Below are 16,781 nucleotides of genomic sequence, written 5' to 3' on the forward strand. Positions count from 1 at the left end.
GATTATCAATGTGATGTAGAATCAAACTTAATTAATTTATCATATAAGCAAAAATACAATATTTATAATTGAGTATCATATAAGCAAACATCCATAAACGTTACATGTTACTTCGTGAATATTTAAATGAGAAAGAAAAGAGATTCCGTGTAGACATTTTATTCTTAAATGAAAATAATGTTCAGCTGTATAGATTATAACGTGGGTTATATGCCAGCCGCGAAATACTTCCTGTCAGCGTGTTCTTTAATAACTTAACAGTACATTTGAGAAACCATGTATTAAGGGTTAAATTATAGCCATTCCCGACACATAAATCGTACACCCTTTTATCTGCTTTATATTTCAGTCCAAAATGTTGGTTTATATCTAACAACTGTATATCATCTACAAATCAAGAACCACATTGAAACATGGTCATTCCGGAAGATGCCATTTGCGACATACCAACTGCAAGTTTGTATCTCGAATTAAGAATGTAAGACGCCTTTGTGCGGATATATACGATATTTTCCGAATGAAATATATATAGGGGGGATAACTCTTGTTTGTTTCTTTCTGTCGTCTGCTAGTTTAAGATGGATGTCAAAATAGAACGAAGTCACAGGAACTCGATTACAGCGTGTATGGCATAATATATTCTATTCTATATAGACTATATGTATATAGAGGGGTGTGATTTTTTTCTATAAGATGCTATACACGCTGTCATCGAGTTCCTGTGGGGCCACTATGCTTGTCGTAAGAGGCGACTAACGGGATCGGGTGGTCAGGCTCGCTGACTTGTTTGATGTATGTCATCGATCCCAATTGCTTGGATCGATGCTCATAATGGCAATCTAGACTCGATTACTTACAGACCGCCTTCATATATAGCTGGAATGTTGCTGAGTGCGGCGTGAAACAATAGACAGACAAAACAAACCAAGCATTGTATACAAGTAGAAAGGCCACTTTAGGAATTATTTGTACTCAACATGCATTTCATTAATAAATAATCCTTTAAACAATAACATCTTACGAAACAATGAATTCTATTATTCTGTTAATAAACTATTAACGAGTGAGTGCGTTAGTTTAACTGCGCCTTAAAAAGTATTTCAGTTATATCTCGGCGTGTCATCTTTTGTGGGAGGAAAGCCTGAAGTGATGCAGGTCCCAGACGTTTACCACTTTGGTGAAACCCACGATCACGGGATTGCAAACCTGAAGACATGATGAGGTCCAACCGGGATTCGAACCCACGATTCTAGTTCTCAATCACGCCTAAGGGACGCAACTCTGCACAGCGGAATGCGACGTCTTAGACGACTGGGTCACTCGTGCCACCCTCAGTGAGCTATATGAATTCAAAAAGATCGGATAAAACGAATATGTACGCTACAGTGCACTTCATTCTTTTCCCAGAGAGTTGCTTAACCAGGTGTACCCGTTAAGATCCGTGTTAGAATAGGTCTTCAGCAACCCATGTCTGTCGTAAAAGGAGGCTATGCTTGTCGTAACAGACGACTAACGGGATCTGGTGGTCAGGCTCGCTGACTTTGTTGATGCATATCATCGTATCCCAATAGCGTAGGTCGATGCTCATGATATCAATTACTGGATTGTCTGGTCCAGACACGAGTATTTACAGACAGTCGTCATATATCTGGAATATTGCTGAGCGTTGAACAACAAACAAACAAACAAACCTAACCAGCTGTATTGTAAATGAGAGACGCAATCAACCTTAGCATTCATGTGAAAAACGAAATTCTGATATAACGAACTCATTTGAGTGCCCCATTTTTTCGTAATATCCGGAGTAAATATGTAACAACTCATGTGTGATTGACGTGGAGGCTAGACTTACATCTAGTCTCTGAAATGAACATATCGTACAGAAAAAAACAGTTGTTCAGTTATCTTAATAAAAATATAATAAAAAGGAGCCCAGTGACTCTCTTCATTTTCATGATACTGCAGTAATCTAGACTTGCCAAACATTATAGACTTGCATGGGCTGTATTTGATATATATTTGTATCAGGGTCTGTAAGACAGACGAAGTGGAGGCCTGTGTCCAGACTTGTGCAAAGGCACATTTAACTGAGGGCTATGGCCACTCCTGATCGAGCGATAACACGTTTACATTACTATCACTGCGCTACTGGGCTTTCTGCATATTAATTCTGCTTGAACCACTCGAGATAAGCCCTCGGGCGTCGTAGGTGAACACCGTTCGTTGTACACCTCTTATATCTTTTGGAATTAAAAAGCTTTTGTGTGTAGTTTTTAAATAAAGTCTTTGGAGTGAGTTGAGTTTGGGTATGTTGTTTATGAGTTGGAATAAAAATGAGATGATATCTCTGACGTTCCATTGAACTTCTGTTTGTCGGTAGATTACTGCATTGAGGCTGGAATCTGACGAAAATATTAATATTTGTCATTATTATTCATGTATTATTTTCAATAGAATTTAAAGCGGGGTTGTCCTCCACGTTCTGGCTAGGTGTAAAACTAGGTGAGGTGGGGTGAAATGGGGCTAGTCGTCGCGTTCAAGATTATTGCACTTATATGGCGAGTGAGTATGGTTTTACGCTACGTTTAACAATATTCATTCAGTATCACAGAGTGGGCTTCACACATAGTACCCATGTGGGGAATCGAACCCGTGACGAGCGAACGCTTTAATCACAAGGCTTCCCACTCTCTTCACATATAGCCACGCGTAGACACGTGTGTGTGGCTGCTTGTACTAGCCTGGACTAATGCCGGTTTTATGAGATACTATGCCGCAGTTTAACATGTAAACTAAGCGTCAAAAGAAAATATAGGTTTGCAAATTGTAATTTTCCTAAAAACAGCGATAACTAGTGGAAAGTGGGTATTGGAAATAATGACTGCCCAGGAACAGGTACCAAAAAACACCTCACCCGAACGCGCCACCTTTGCCGGCGCTCGTGCGGTGACAAAAAAATGGTGAAACAGGTTTCCCGCCTATGGCATAAACTGCACGTGCATGTTAACTGTATAAATGCTGTATAAATAAACTCTCACAGGAGCAGAGAGAGAGAGCTATCGGTATGGCCGAAATGGGGGCAACACAGGTCCAAATTGCCAGAAGGTTTGGTTATACACCATTGACAGTAGCCAGGCTGATTCAACGGTACAGGCAGACAGGGAGGACACAGGACAGGCCTAGAACCGGACGACCCCGAGTGACAACGCCATTGGAAGACGGTCAGATACGGCTCATTCACCCGCGAAACAGATTCGTGACGGCGACGGCGACGGCGACGGCAGCAACAGCGTTGGGACATCCCATTAGCCAACGTACAGTACTACGACGACTTCGTGCTGCTGGAATCCGAGCGTATCGTCCTTTCCGAGGAATGGTACTGACTGCTCAACATCGACGCCTGAGACTGCGATGGGCGAGGCAGGTTCGACGCTGGTAAGTGAGAAATTGGCGTCGAGTGCTGTTTACTGATGAAAGTCGGTTTAACTTGTTTCGAAATGACGGCACAGAACGAGTTTATCGACGCAGAGGGGAACGTCTGGCTCCGGCGTGTATTCGAGAGGTTCATCCATTCGGCGGGGGAGCTGTCATGGTGTGGGGCGGTATTTGTGGAGATCAGAAGACTGATTTGGTGATTATACAGGGAAACCTGAACGCTGTGCAGTACAGAGACCAAGTGTTGCAGCCAGTTGTGCTTCCGTTCTTGCAAAACCAACAGCAGGGGACATTGTTTCAACACGACAATGCCAGACACCATACTGCAAGACTGACTCGGAACTTTCTAAACCAGCAGAACGTTGACGTTTTGCCCTGGCCTGCTCACTCACCCGATATAAATCCTATTGAACATCACTGGGACCATCTTGACAGACAGATTAGACCACGCCATCAGCCTCCCATCAACAGACAAGAATTGCAGCAGGCCCTGAGAGACGAGTGGCAACGGATTCCAGTCCACGTCATCAGAAGACTGACGTCATCGATGAGGCGGCGTATCACAGCATGCATTGAGGCAGCTGGAGGTCATACACGCTATTAAGTGAGTGAGTGAGTATGGTTTTACGCCGCTTTTAACTATATTCCAGCAATATCACGGCTGGGGACACGAGAAATGGGCTTCACACATTGTACCCATGTCGGGAATCGAACCCGGGTCTTCGGCGTGACGAGCGAACGCTTTAACCACTAGGCTACCCGACCGCCCCTACACGCTGTTGAAGGCAACTGTGTCGACAAGGAACTTGTAGTGTGTCTGACAATTTTATGGTGACATTTCAGACAACTTTTGAAAATGAAATTAATTAACCCCACCTTTGTTTACCTTGAGCTTACTTTACCTGTGATTGCACAATTTCATTCAAACTGTGGTTGATCAATCATTTGTTACCCCTCCCTAGATTATATTATAATTCACAACATAACCTCTTCTTGCTATTTTTTTATCGATCATGGAACTCGACCTATACTTTATTTTGCCGCCCAGTTTATACCCCACTCAGACAGAGCATACTGACTCTGGGCCGACCCTTCCTTGTTGTATCCCCTTAATATCAAGCGCCAGGCAGGGTAAAAACAAGTACCATAATTTAGAAGCGTTTGGTATGACGCTACCGCTAAACAAAGATCTGAAGACATCCCATTAGGGGTCACGTCAGAACGACCTCTCTTCCGACCAATCAGAGCGTCGCTTACCAGATTATGAAAGTGACAGTTAGAATGTGATTTCTAATCATACAACCTCGAAAACATTAACCCGGGGTATTCCGAATGATAGTTATGGGTTTAACGACTTAATCCATACAATCTAGACCATCTAACAGCAATTCCAGAATGTTCTTTTGTTCAAGTTTCAAAATTGTTATCGAGAGTTTGTCAAAATATGTTTCGAAGCGTAGTCGCCAATTTGAAATTTGTGCCATAAAGCACAAGAGAACTGATTGGTCATTCCACTGGTCGGTCAAAGTTCGCGCAGGATCGGTCTGACGTGACCCGTAATGGGATGTCCTCAGATCTTTGTTTAGCGGTAGCGAGAACTAAAATCTGAGTTTAATGAGATTGCAACATTTTCATCAGTGATGGCACTCTTCCCCCTAAACAATTGCAAAGGACGGCGCATCATCCCCAACAGTTGACACCATGTCTGCATGGATGGTTGGTGGAGTTAGCCCTTTCCGTTCGAGATAGCAGATGGCAGCGCGGTAGCCAATTTTGTCCATTTTCATCAATAGAAAATACCAAGTCACTTTGACGCCTGCAGATATCTACTGTCTGGTTGTGTATTTGAATCAAATGCGGCTTGTAAGCGTGGAACGTTTTGTATTAATCATGACATACAAACTGTTAAGGGTGTACCCAACATCATTCGTAGTTAGGGTCGGAACTGTTCAGCCACACCGCTTAGTTTTCATGTATTATTAATATCATAAGCGTTGTTTGGTTTTAATTGATAATGTAAAGCGGCATTAACCCCAACTCACTCATTTAATCTAATCACAATATGTCTACCTAGTTCATCCACGAGGAAGCAACACTGGACACAAAGTCCTTTACTGTTGTCTACAATCACAACGTTCACGCTCTTGTCATCAAACAATATCAGGGGAAATATGTGGAATCGCTGCCCGAACAAGTTTCCTTATTTTAATATAACGCCGATACCATAAAGAAGGCCCATTAAGCTTAATAATATTGACATTATGACTTCCAGGCAATACTTAAGCCCGCCGTGTTTGCAAAGCCCTGTTGATAGCCCAATCACGTTGTAATGCACTACCTTTCGTCTGCCATCAAGCGTGGGCTCCGAGTTTGTTAAAGTCCATTTCACACAAAGGTCAAAAGGGTAAAAAAAATTGGGGGGGTTATATTAAATAAAATATTTGATTGAAGGTGTATTAATACGATTTTAAACAACCCGTGTGTGAATTGTCTTGTAGTGTAGAGGGACGGGTGGCCCAGACGTCTAAGGCGCCGCGTTTCGCTGTGCAGAGTTGCGTCCCTTGGGCACGCCAGAAACCTATGATTGTGGGTTCGAATCTCGGTTCGCCCCGATTATGTTTCTAGCTTCGTCAGCACCATACCCGTGCTCGTGGGTTTCACCGAAGTGGTAAACGTCTAAGACCTGCATCACATCGGGCTTTCCTCCCACATGAAGCTGACACGCCGTGATATAACTGGAATACTGTTAAAAGCGGAGTTAAACCCAACTCACTCACTCACTCACTCACTCAAACATGGTTGTATACTTTCTTTTGCCCGTCAGTTTATGTCACTGCAGCTATGCAAATTATCGAGGTCAAACAAACCATCGTGTATAGGCAGCCAATAAAGTCGTTGAGTTTTGTACATCATCCACACAACTATATACAGAGTTCGACTTTTAAGATGTGTTTATTTGTTTGTTGTTATAAAGCTGCACTCAGGAATATTTCAGCTATATGACGGCAGTGTCTAAAAACAAAGAAACTGGACCAGACAATCCAGTGGTTGATATCATGAGCATCGATCCACGCAATTGGGATACGATGACAAGCACGGGTTGCTGAAGACCTATTCTAACCCGGTTCTTCACGGGTCGGCTGTATATGACATCACAAGGGGGTCATCTCAAAACATATAGTTGTGCATATATGCTTGTATCGAGTTTCTACTTTTGTAATATTAGCCTTTATTGTATGCATAACCGACCCATTTTGCATCTTCCCGAGGCAAGGGAGTTAACTGACTATGAAAGTCCAGTGGAAACTGGACTTTTATGGTCAGTTAACTCACTTGCCTCGGGAAGATGCCCATTTTGAGGCACACAATAATGATAATAGAATGTTCGATCCAAAACTTTCCTGTTACATATAACACAGGATATCCGGATATACGTGTCCACAAGCGTTGCTTTGAGTCAGCGAGCCGGAAGAATCTTGGTCGTCTTATTATAAATACACGAGATCACCCCGATGTTATATAATGCGAAGTAAATTAACAAAATAATAGTGAGCAAATGTATGTCATTATCTCAAAGAAAATTTCATTTTAACAAAACAAAATCTTCATATTTTATAAAAGACGTCATCACAGTCATTTCTGTACACTATTTGCTCTTGAGAAACTGTCATTTACAATGTGACCGCTGAGTGGGTGTGTGGTACGGTCATATCCGGTTTCATCGTAACGAGGAAGTACATGTGGTTTCTCCCCAAATTATAGAAGTCAACTTAATAACTGACTTGAAACATGTATTTGTCCAGGGACACGGTTGCAACAGAGACCCTCTCAGCAAAAGGTATCTCTATATATTTTTATTAATAGTAGTAAGGGGATGACATGTACGAGCTCGTATTATTGATCATTAGAGAGAGAGAGAGAGAGAGAGAGAGAGAGAGAGAGAGATTGGTACAAAAAAGAGGTTGACGTGGGAGTGGGAAGAGGTTTCTATATATCTTTATTAATAGCAATAAGGAGGTGACGTATTATTGATCATGAGAGAGAGAGAGAGAGATGGGTACAAAAAAAGGTTTAAGGGGAGTGGGAAGAGGTTTCTATATATCTTTATTAATAGCAATAAGGGGATGACATGTATTATTGATGATGAGAGAGAGAGAGGTTTACGTGGGAGTGGGAAGAGGTTTCTATATATCTTTATTAATAGCAGTAAGGAGGTGACGTATTATTGATCATGCGAGAGAAAGAGAGAGAAAGAGATTGGTACAAAAAAAGGTTTACGTGGGAATGGGAAGAGGTTTCTATACATCTTTATTAATAGCAGTAAGGAGGTGACGTATTATTGATCATGCGAGAGAGATTGGTACAAAAAGAGGTTTACGTGGGAGTGGGAAGAGCCCTGTATGATCTGCCTGTGGGGACACTGGAAGTTCATCTGTGAGAGATATAAAAATATCGAGTCTGTTTCATTACAGTTTGTATGTTTTTATTTGCGTTATTTAGTTTGACTATGCTTTTAAAATCCGGGCGAGGGTGCATAGTCTTAAACGCTGTAACTTGTTGTGTAGAGTTGCGTCCCTTGGCTGTAGTAGGATACGAGTGTCGGAGTTGATTTTTCTTGGATTCTCAGTACCGTACCCATGCTCGTTGGTTTCACCAAAGTGTTATCGTAAACGATCTGCATTAAGCTGACACGCCTTTTTATAACTAAAATATTGTTTAACCTACACAGTGCACTTTGTGACCCGTGAAGACCCGGGGTAAAATAGTTCTTCGGCAAACCATGCTTGCTCTAAAAGGCGACTATGCTTGTCGTAAGAGGCGACTAACGGGATCGGGTGGTCAGGCTCGCTGACTTGGTTGATGCATGTCATCGTATCCCAACTGCGTGAATCAATACCCATGATGTCAATCACTGGATTGTCAGGTCCAGACTCGATTATTTACAGACCGCCGCCATAAAGCCGGAACATTGCTGAGTGCGGCGTTAAACAACAAACAAACAAACAAACAATGTACATTGTATGTACCATACAGATACCTTATCAAACACGCAAAACGAACTATAATTTGAAACATTACGCATACTTAAAACGACTACAATTTCAAATATTCTCCAAAAAAAATTCAGAAAAGGCACCAATTCAATTCAAACTGCATTTCAAAACCTTAAACATTGCATTAACCGATTTGCATTAAAAAAAATAGAAAAGTGAAATTAGATAAAATCAGAAAGGACATTTCAAACAAAAAAATCCAACATGTAATATCATAATCATTTTAGAAAAATAAACGACATGAATATATCAACACATATATCCCCTGGATATATTATAACGCAATAAATGAAAATACATCCGGGTTCCAAGCGTCCTATTTCTTAATTTATCTCAAACGCACGTGAGATACGGCCTGTACGCAATGCGTCCTTGTTGCTGCAACATCTATTCTTCAAGGGACTGTATTACCGTACTCATATTCTATTGTTATGCCTGTGCGAGCTGCTTTTATAGAAAGGACCTGGTTTTAACGTTGTCATTGACAACAGGAAGCAATTTGGTGAAAACTGTATTTCTTGCGTTCCTTATTTACAAAATATTATTGGATATTAATTTGGTGAAATATCCTCGACTGAGGTGTGATATGAGAGCTCAATGAGGCATTATTCACGAGAATAACGAATAATCATGACAAGCGACGTTTACTGAAAATCGATAATAGAAGAAGTCAGTTGTACGGCTCTGTGAATATCGTGATTTTTAAAACTATTCTGTACTTTTCTTTTGAATCCTTTTCAAATATTTTTTAATGCATGTGTCATAGTGTCTTACAACGAACTATGAGTGTTTTTTTACTCAGCGAGGGATGTGACTGAATGTTGGGCAAATAATAATAGTAGAAATATTTTACTATGGTTATCTAAAATGAATGGACAGACACACAGATCGATAAGACAGTATCTCAGACAATCCGCTTGAATTTGGATTTTGCATGTCTATAAATAGTGTACGGTATTCATGTTATGTTAAATTGTCTATGGCTTTCGTATTAGTCCCTTGTGTTTGTTTGTTTGTTTAACACTGTTTGTTTGTTTGCTTGTTTAACACAGTCTGTAAATAATCAGGCTCGCTGACTTTGTTGATGCATGTCATCGTTTCCCAACTGTAAGGATCGATGGTCATGATACGAGGGCTGGTCAAAAAGTCCTCAGCTTGACTAACTTTCAACTTTGGGCCATAACAAAGTGAAGTAGTCAATATAGTACATTGTTTGAGTAGTTCATTGCAAGTGTATTTGGTCTGTTGAGGCCGTTTGTATATTAGTGACAGCCAGTTGAACGTGATAGGGGTCCAAATGGACACAGAAATGGAAAAACCCGAGTACCCAACAGTTATCAAGTTTTTTGCTTTAGAGAAAAGTACTCCCCAAGAAATTCATGACCGTATGTTACAAGTGTATGGGGATAAGAGCCCTAGCTTTTCCACTGTTTAACGTGGGTAGTTATGTTTAAGGCTGGGAGAACAAGACTTGATGATGACCCTAGGTATGGGCGTCCCTCAACTTCCATCAATGAAGATTCAATAAAGGAGATAGAAAACTTATACTGTCAGATAGACGTATTACAATTGCTGAACTTGAGGAAGACACATGTGTAAGCCATGGATCCATTGAAACTATTATTCATGAATATTTACAAATGAATAAGATATCTGCTCGTTGGGTGCCAAAGTTTCTGAATTCTGATCTAAAGGGAAAAGAATCTGACATTGCCAGAGAAAATGTAGAGCTTCAAATTAAGGAGGATTTCGTCAAAGAAATTCGAAAGAGATTAGTAACGGGTGATGAAACACGGGTCTACCACCATGGCCCCGAGTCAAAACGTCACTCCATAGAATGGCACCATTCCACTTCTCCGGCACCAGAGAAATTCAAGACTACAAGATCAGTGAAGAAAATTATGGCCACTGGGATGCAAAGGGTGTGATCCTAGTTGATTATTTAGAAAGTCATCAAAGGATTACCGGTGCCTACTATGCTGATTTACTTCATCGCCTGAGAGATTCTATCAAAGAAAAGCGCGAGGAATGATGACTGCTGGAGTTCTACTACGTCATGACAATGCCTCTTCTCACGCCTCTCGACTTGCAAAGATTGCTGTGCGATTTAAATTAAAAACACTTTCACAATTATGGTTTTGTTTGTTAGGCTTAGAACTTTTTTACCAGCCCTCATGTCACTGGATTGTCTGGTCCAGATTCGAATATTTACAGACCGACGTCATATGGCTGGAATATTGCAGAGTGCGGCGTTAAACAAAAAACAAACAAACTGGCAACCCGATCACGTCAGGCGCCTCGTACAGCAAGCATGCATGGGGACATCCCTTGTGAAATGTGCACTCATGCGGACATCGGGACCGAATGGTACCCAGTCCTCAATGCAAGCCCTTAGGGCCGAGTTAGAGACTCACGTTAGTCACCGGCGAGTAAGTGAGTGAGTGAGTGAATGAGTGAGTGAGGTTTTACGCCGCTTTTACACTATATAAGGTATATCACAGCTTGTCACCTTAATGGGGATGCCCGAATGTTTGTTAGTGACAGAACATTTTAATTTATCGGTCACAGCTTCAAAACAATCAACAATCAATTTTAATTTTAAAATATATATTACAAATTGTGTATACGTATAAACGGGACTCGGTGGTACATTGTCTCTCATTTTAGGTAGCACTGTGTGTTGTGTTACTGTATTTGGTTTTAAGTTGGTTGTCTTCATAAGCCATGTGTTTCCATTCTGAACGAAATTCATTGTTGTCCCTTGTTAAAGAAATGCAATATTGCAAAAACGAAGAAATCTCTGCGTGTGTGAGAGAGTTGTTTTTTTTATTTCAGTAATAAGACATCAGGGATGTACAGCATAATTCCTTATGCCAAATGTGGTAACAGAGTCCAGATGTGACGAGCGAACGCTCAAGCCTGTGTGCTACCAGTCGCCTCTATGACGCTTTCAAGTAAGCTATACCGTACAATATCTATATATAGTACGTGTGTAGAGCGTTAAACCTACAGTGGTCCATTGCTCCGGGTCTCGTTTCACAAAGCGGTCCCTGTTCTGCGGATGTCGTACCCCCGGTCGACTCATTATCTAGGACAATGACTGTTTTTAATCCAAAATGTCCTTAAGATTTAAAAATAAATAAATTTGGAAATTCTTTTTAAAAGTTGATAAATACAGAAAAGATATCCGACTGCCAGTTGCCTTAGTCAGTGAATATTCGAAACATGCATATGTACTCAACAGTCTACCAAACGAAATATTCATAATCAATAGCAATCACTTTGGGAAGTTGTCTGAAGACTTAAAAAATCCTACGAAAATATATTTCTTCTGAAATATGTTTTTAAAAGAGAGATGTTAAACTGAACTCTGAAAAGTTACATATAATAATGATAATGATAATAATGATAAAGATAATGATGATAACAATGATGATGATGATGATGATGATTATTAATTAATTTATTTATTTTTTTATTTTTTTATTTATTTATTTTTTTTATTTTTTTTTTATTTTTATTTTTTTTGTTATTATTATTATTATTATTATTATTACAGACGAGTCATTTATTTCATAAACCAATGTTGGTCAAGCAATATACATTTTGTTTAAAACTGATCGTCACGCTCGCGCACGTCTCAACCCATGCCCTTGCGATATGAAAAAAGGGAGCATTACCTGATGCTGTTGGTCTATAAGAAATATCTTGCATTACAAATCCATCAATTGCAGGAGCTAACCGGTACTTCAGGGGAAATTGCAGCGATGTATAAACCATATGACAGTGTGTCCATTGAGCAGTGAGTGAGTGAGTTGGGTTTTACGCCGCTTTTGACATTATTTGACGTAATATCACTGAGTGTCTTTGAAATTGAGACAACGTGTTCAAAATACATATGATGGCTACACGGACCGGCTCTCGTGGATAGAGCGTCTGCCCGGAGAGCGGGATGTCAGTAGTTCGATCCCCGATCGTACTTCTTGTTGCCCTACCTGGCGCTCCGGCATTAAGGGTATACTAGACCGAGGGGTGGTCGGCTCGAAATCAATATAATGTGTCTGAGTGGACAAGCACTATAAAACGGGCATTAGTCCGTACTAAAACAAACAAAGAAGCATACACACCGCACGCACGCACGCACGAACGCGTGAAAGCGCCTCACCACATGATGGCTATACCGGATAATGATGATGATGATGATGATGATGATGTTTGTTGTTTGTCAGCAATACTCCAGCGGTATGACGGCGGTCGTTAAATAATGGAGTCTGGACCAGAGAACCCAGTGATTGACATTATGAGCATCGACCCACGCAATTGAGATACGATGACACGCATCAACCAAGTCAGCGAGGCCCGATCCCGTTAGTCGCATCTTACGCTGGGCATAGTCGCTTTTTACGGCATGCATGGGTTTCTGAAGACATATTATATCCCGGATCTTCACGGGTCATGCCGGATAATGAAGAGACTATAATAACGAGACGAGACCATTGACGGCATCCTACTTCCACAGTGTGTATCTGTGTGCATTTTGGTATATATATATATATATATATATATATATATATATAACGCTGCTTTGTACATAATTTCAGTTATTTCACGGCGTATCAGCTCGACGTCAGAGGAAAGACCGAAATGATGCAGGTGTTTGACCTTCACCATTTTGGTGAAACCCACGGGTATGGCTAGGTGCTAACAAACCTAGAAACAAAATCAGGAAAATTCTGTGACCCGAACCCAAGACCTTATTAATAGGTTCCTGGCGCGTCAAAGGGGGGCAAATCTGCACAGCCAAGTGTTTACGACAGGGCCACCCCGGGTAGATATGTCCTCGGTGACATCTGATTATTGTAAGAGCAACTAATGAGGATTGGATGGCTGCAAATGCAACCTTGATTGTGTTGCATGATATTCCGACAGCGTTGATCGTTGATCTTGTTATCAATCATCAATTTGCTAAACCCAGATGTGAATATGTACCGGCCGGCCGCCTTCAAAGAGATAATGTTTTGATTGATAAACATGCCTTCACCCTCTCGTTTCTTACCGACTGGAACACAAAAATATCATGCTTTAATCATGTCTACGGCTACCAAAATATGTTTTGATGTGAGAAACATTTTCAACCATTATTAGGAATTTATTACTATTCATATATGGCGGGCTGCTTGTTTACGAATTATGAGATATAGAGAATCTCACCCAAGTGTCTTTTGATATCAAATATATCATCACGAGTTGATAAAAGTGGAAAAATTCCGAGGCTTGCCGAGGATTTTTGCCACTTTTATCAACGAGTGTTGTTATATTTGATATCAAAAGACACGAGGGTGAGATTTTATTTATCATCCAACTACATTCTTCCAGAGCCATTAGTGATGTCATTTGATTGTGACGTCATGGTAACCAGTGACGTCACAATGGTCTACAAAGCATTGTGATGTAATTTCATTGCAGCGATATCTAGTGTAGATATCGCTTGATCTCATCCAAGCGATATCTCCTGTGGGAGCCAGTTTTGGATGATAAAAACATATTGTGGTCCATTGTAGAGCTAGGGTACTTGCAGGTCTTACCGTGGTAAATTAAATTTGTAACAAAACGCGCGTCTAAACTCCGTTCTTCCATTTCAAATATGGCGGCCTACTCGTTGAAGAATGACAAATAAATACACGGTTAATAGTGTTTTTTTTCAGTTCAGTGAACAGAGTAAGGATTATGAGAAATATATTTATACTTAATGTGATGCTTATTAATATCTCATTTAGGTACTAAATGCGTGGTATATTCATGACACGAACAATTGAAATTTGTAACTCCGGTGTACTTTTACAATGCCAAATTGAAAAATCATTGTTTGAGATATCCCAGTTTGGGATTCGAACCCTCATTTCATATGTTCATAAATGAAGAGGTTAACTGTCCGTGGAAACGCCCACCATTCAGGAAGTATTCTAGAGTTATCTACCTTTGTATTAATACTACTAGATAAATTAGACAAGGTTATACTCTGCAATGGAAATTACCTTTCATGTGAAAAATACGCACCCATTTTCTACCGCTGTATTTTATAAAATCAAATAACTTTCTCTTTGATATAAAGTTTTTGTAAGAGCAGTTGTCAGTAAGAATTAAGAAAATCCATAATTTATCCACTAGTACGCACTTAAGTGGAAATGGCTGCCCCTGTCAATGAAAGTTGACCAACAAAACAAAAACAATGCAAACGGGACATTGGCAGACTGGATTTCACTCAGGTATGTTCCAATTCATTATTTAGAATCAGACAGAAGACTACCAACTAATATTTTAACCTTTATATAACCAACTGACCCTTATCAAGATTATCTTTTCTGGGATACGCACGGGACGTCGTTTACTTGCCAAATGACATTTATCTGCAGAGCGTTGTCAACGATCTGTGAAAGTCGGATGTTGTCCGTTTGTACGTGAGAGTTGCCATGTTTTAATTCTCCAGGTAATTTTGATAGGATTCTACAATTTTCCCGTCGTATTTATCTTTAAGAGATATGGAAATCCAAACTCGTTAAGCAAACCTTTTTTTATAGTAAACACTCCTACAACTGAAAATGACAGCTCGTAAGTTGTCCTATTGTCATGATTGTGTTTGATTTGTTGTTAATTATGCAGGGATACAAATATGCAACCTATTAAGTAAATACTCGTTAACCATATCATCCGTAAGACCAACTAATGTTTAAATATTAGACTAGTAATTAACTTTTGTATGCTGACGATATTAATGAACTGAAACTAGTTCACCAAACATGTCTCAAAATATACAACACATTCTTCTTTATGCACTTTTTGTTATCTAATTTACTGGTTCCTTCTTTACAAAGAATGCTGTTTAGAGCCATTTTGTTGATTACCTTGTGATGGTAGTAAAGTCCAATTATTTAGAATGTTTATTGTTGAGCCATGTTTCTATCAGGCTTGTTGGTAGTAACATTTATGAATCCTAACTACATAAATTAAGTAGGTTAACTTATGTTTTTTGCCTGAACTGAAGGTCCTTGCGAACATTTGTATTTGATCAATGTTTGTCATTTGTTACCTTTTTAGCACCATTTCTCTGAAACAAAGTGCACATGACATGCATGAAGCAGATATATTTCCATGTTATCATGTCTTATGCACTTTATGTGTAATTACATATGTAAGTGTATTTCAGAGTGAGAGTTTTAAAAGTATACATGTATGTATCTCAACCCTGTATTACAATTGTGTCTTTAGACATTTCATTTAAGAATACTGCACTACTATCCTAAGTTGTAATTTTGATCATTTATATGGTTGAGTAATTCAATATGTATTCATGTCTTCCATTCAACACATATTGATGCAACACTTATGATTTGATTTCAATAACTTCAGATGATCGTGATGGTTCGCCAGAAATGGCACACTGAATGTATCGATAAAACAACAATATGATTAGTATGATTAGTGTGATTAGTGTGATTAGTATGATTAGTGTGATTAGTATGATTAGCATGATTAGTGTGATTAGTGTGATTAGTATGATTAGCATGATTAGTATGATTAGTATGATTAGTGTGATTAGTGTGATTAGTGTGATTAGTATGATTAGTATGATTAGCATGATTAGTATGATTAGCAATACTTGTTTGACACAACAGGAATAGATTTGTTTAAGCCATAAGACACTCAACACAGTGTTTAGAGCTGCTGTTTGGAATTTAGTGTGCCAAGCAGTCATGAGCAGTGAGAATTAAAAATGGCTTCACCCATATCCTGAAAAAGTAAAAGGCTAGTATTGATATTTTTTAGCCTTTTTAGTATTTCATGTTTTTTCCACTTTATACTACTTTCATCAATGACAACATACATTGCCAAAGGGTATTTGTATTTTTGAAAAGTTTGATTTTTAAGTGTGGTTTCAACATGTTAAGGCACCAGGAGTTTATTTGAACATTACCCTGTCTGGCGCTAGGGGCTAAAACAAGGACTGGTGGGCTGGGAGACAGTATACTGTGTCTGAGTGGGGTATTCATGTTAAAACTGCCGCATGGTATCTCAGTGGGCTAGCACTATAAATGGGCATCAGTCCGGACTAGTACAAGCAGCCACACACACACACATGCATGCAAAACATGAAGAAAACTGAAGCCAGAACCCATTTCGACACGAGCAGTGACGTCGTAGAATCTGTAGAGAACTTTTGGACAGCCAAGAGAAGGACTTCTATTAAACTGGGATAAAATCCAACCAACATCGTTGGCAAAAGTGTATCACTGC

At 39.7% G+C, this 16,781-nt stretch overlaps 1 protein-coding gene across 3 annotated transcripts in view; it reads left to right on the forward strand.

Moving 5' to 3' along the window:
* The first annotated feature begins 7,236 nt into the window (after positions 1-7,236).
* LOC124120727 (phosphatidylinositol 4-phosphate 3-kinase C2 domain-containing subunit alpha-like) overlaps positions 7,237-16,781 on the forward strand; it is a 71,424-nt gene continuing 61,879 nt past the window's right edge. The window contains exon 1 of one of the 3 annotated variants that reach the window (XM_048386087.1): positions 7,237-7,273. The gene's annotated coding sequence lies outside the window, so the exon portion shown is untranslated. Of the gene's footprint in view, positions 7,274-11,335; positions 11,444-14,663; positions 14,756-16,781 lie in introns of those variants that run through there. The other 2 variants (XM_048386086.1, XM_048386084.1) reach the window with 2 other exon arrangements.

Source organism: Haliotis rufescens, unplaced genomic scaffold (genome assembly GCF_023055435.1).
Source record: "Haliotis rufescens isolate VD_foot unplaced genomic scaffold, xgHalRufe1.0.p SCAF_6, whole genome shotgun sequence".
Classification (NCBI taxonomy): domain Eukaryota; kingdom Metazoa; phylum Mollusca; class Gastropoda; order Lepetellida; family Haliotidae; genus Haliotis; species Haliotis rufescens.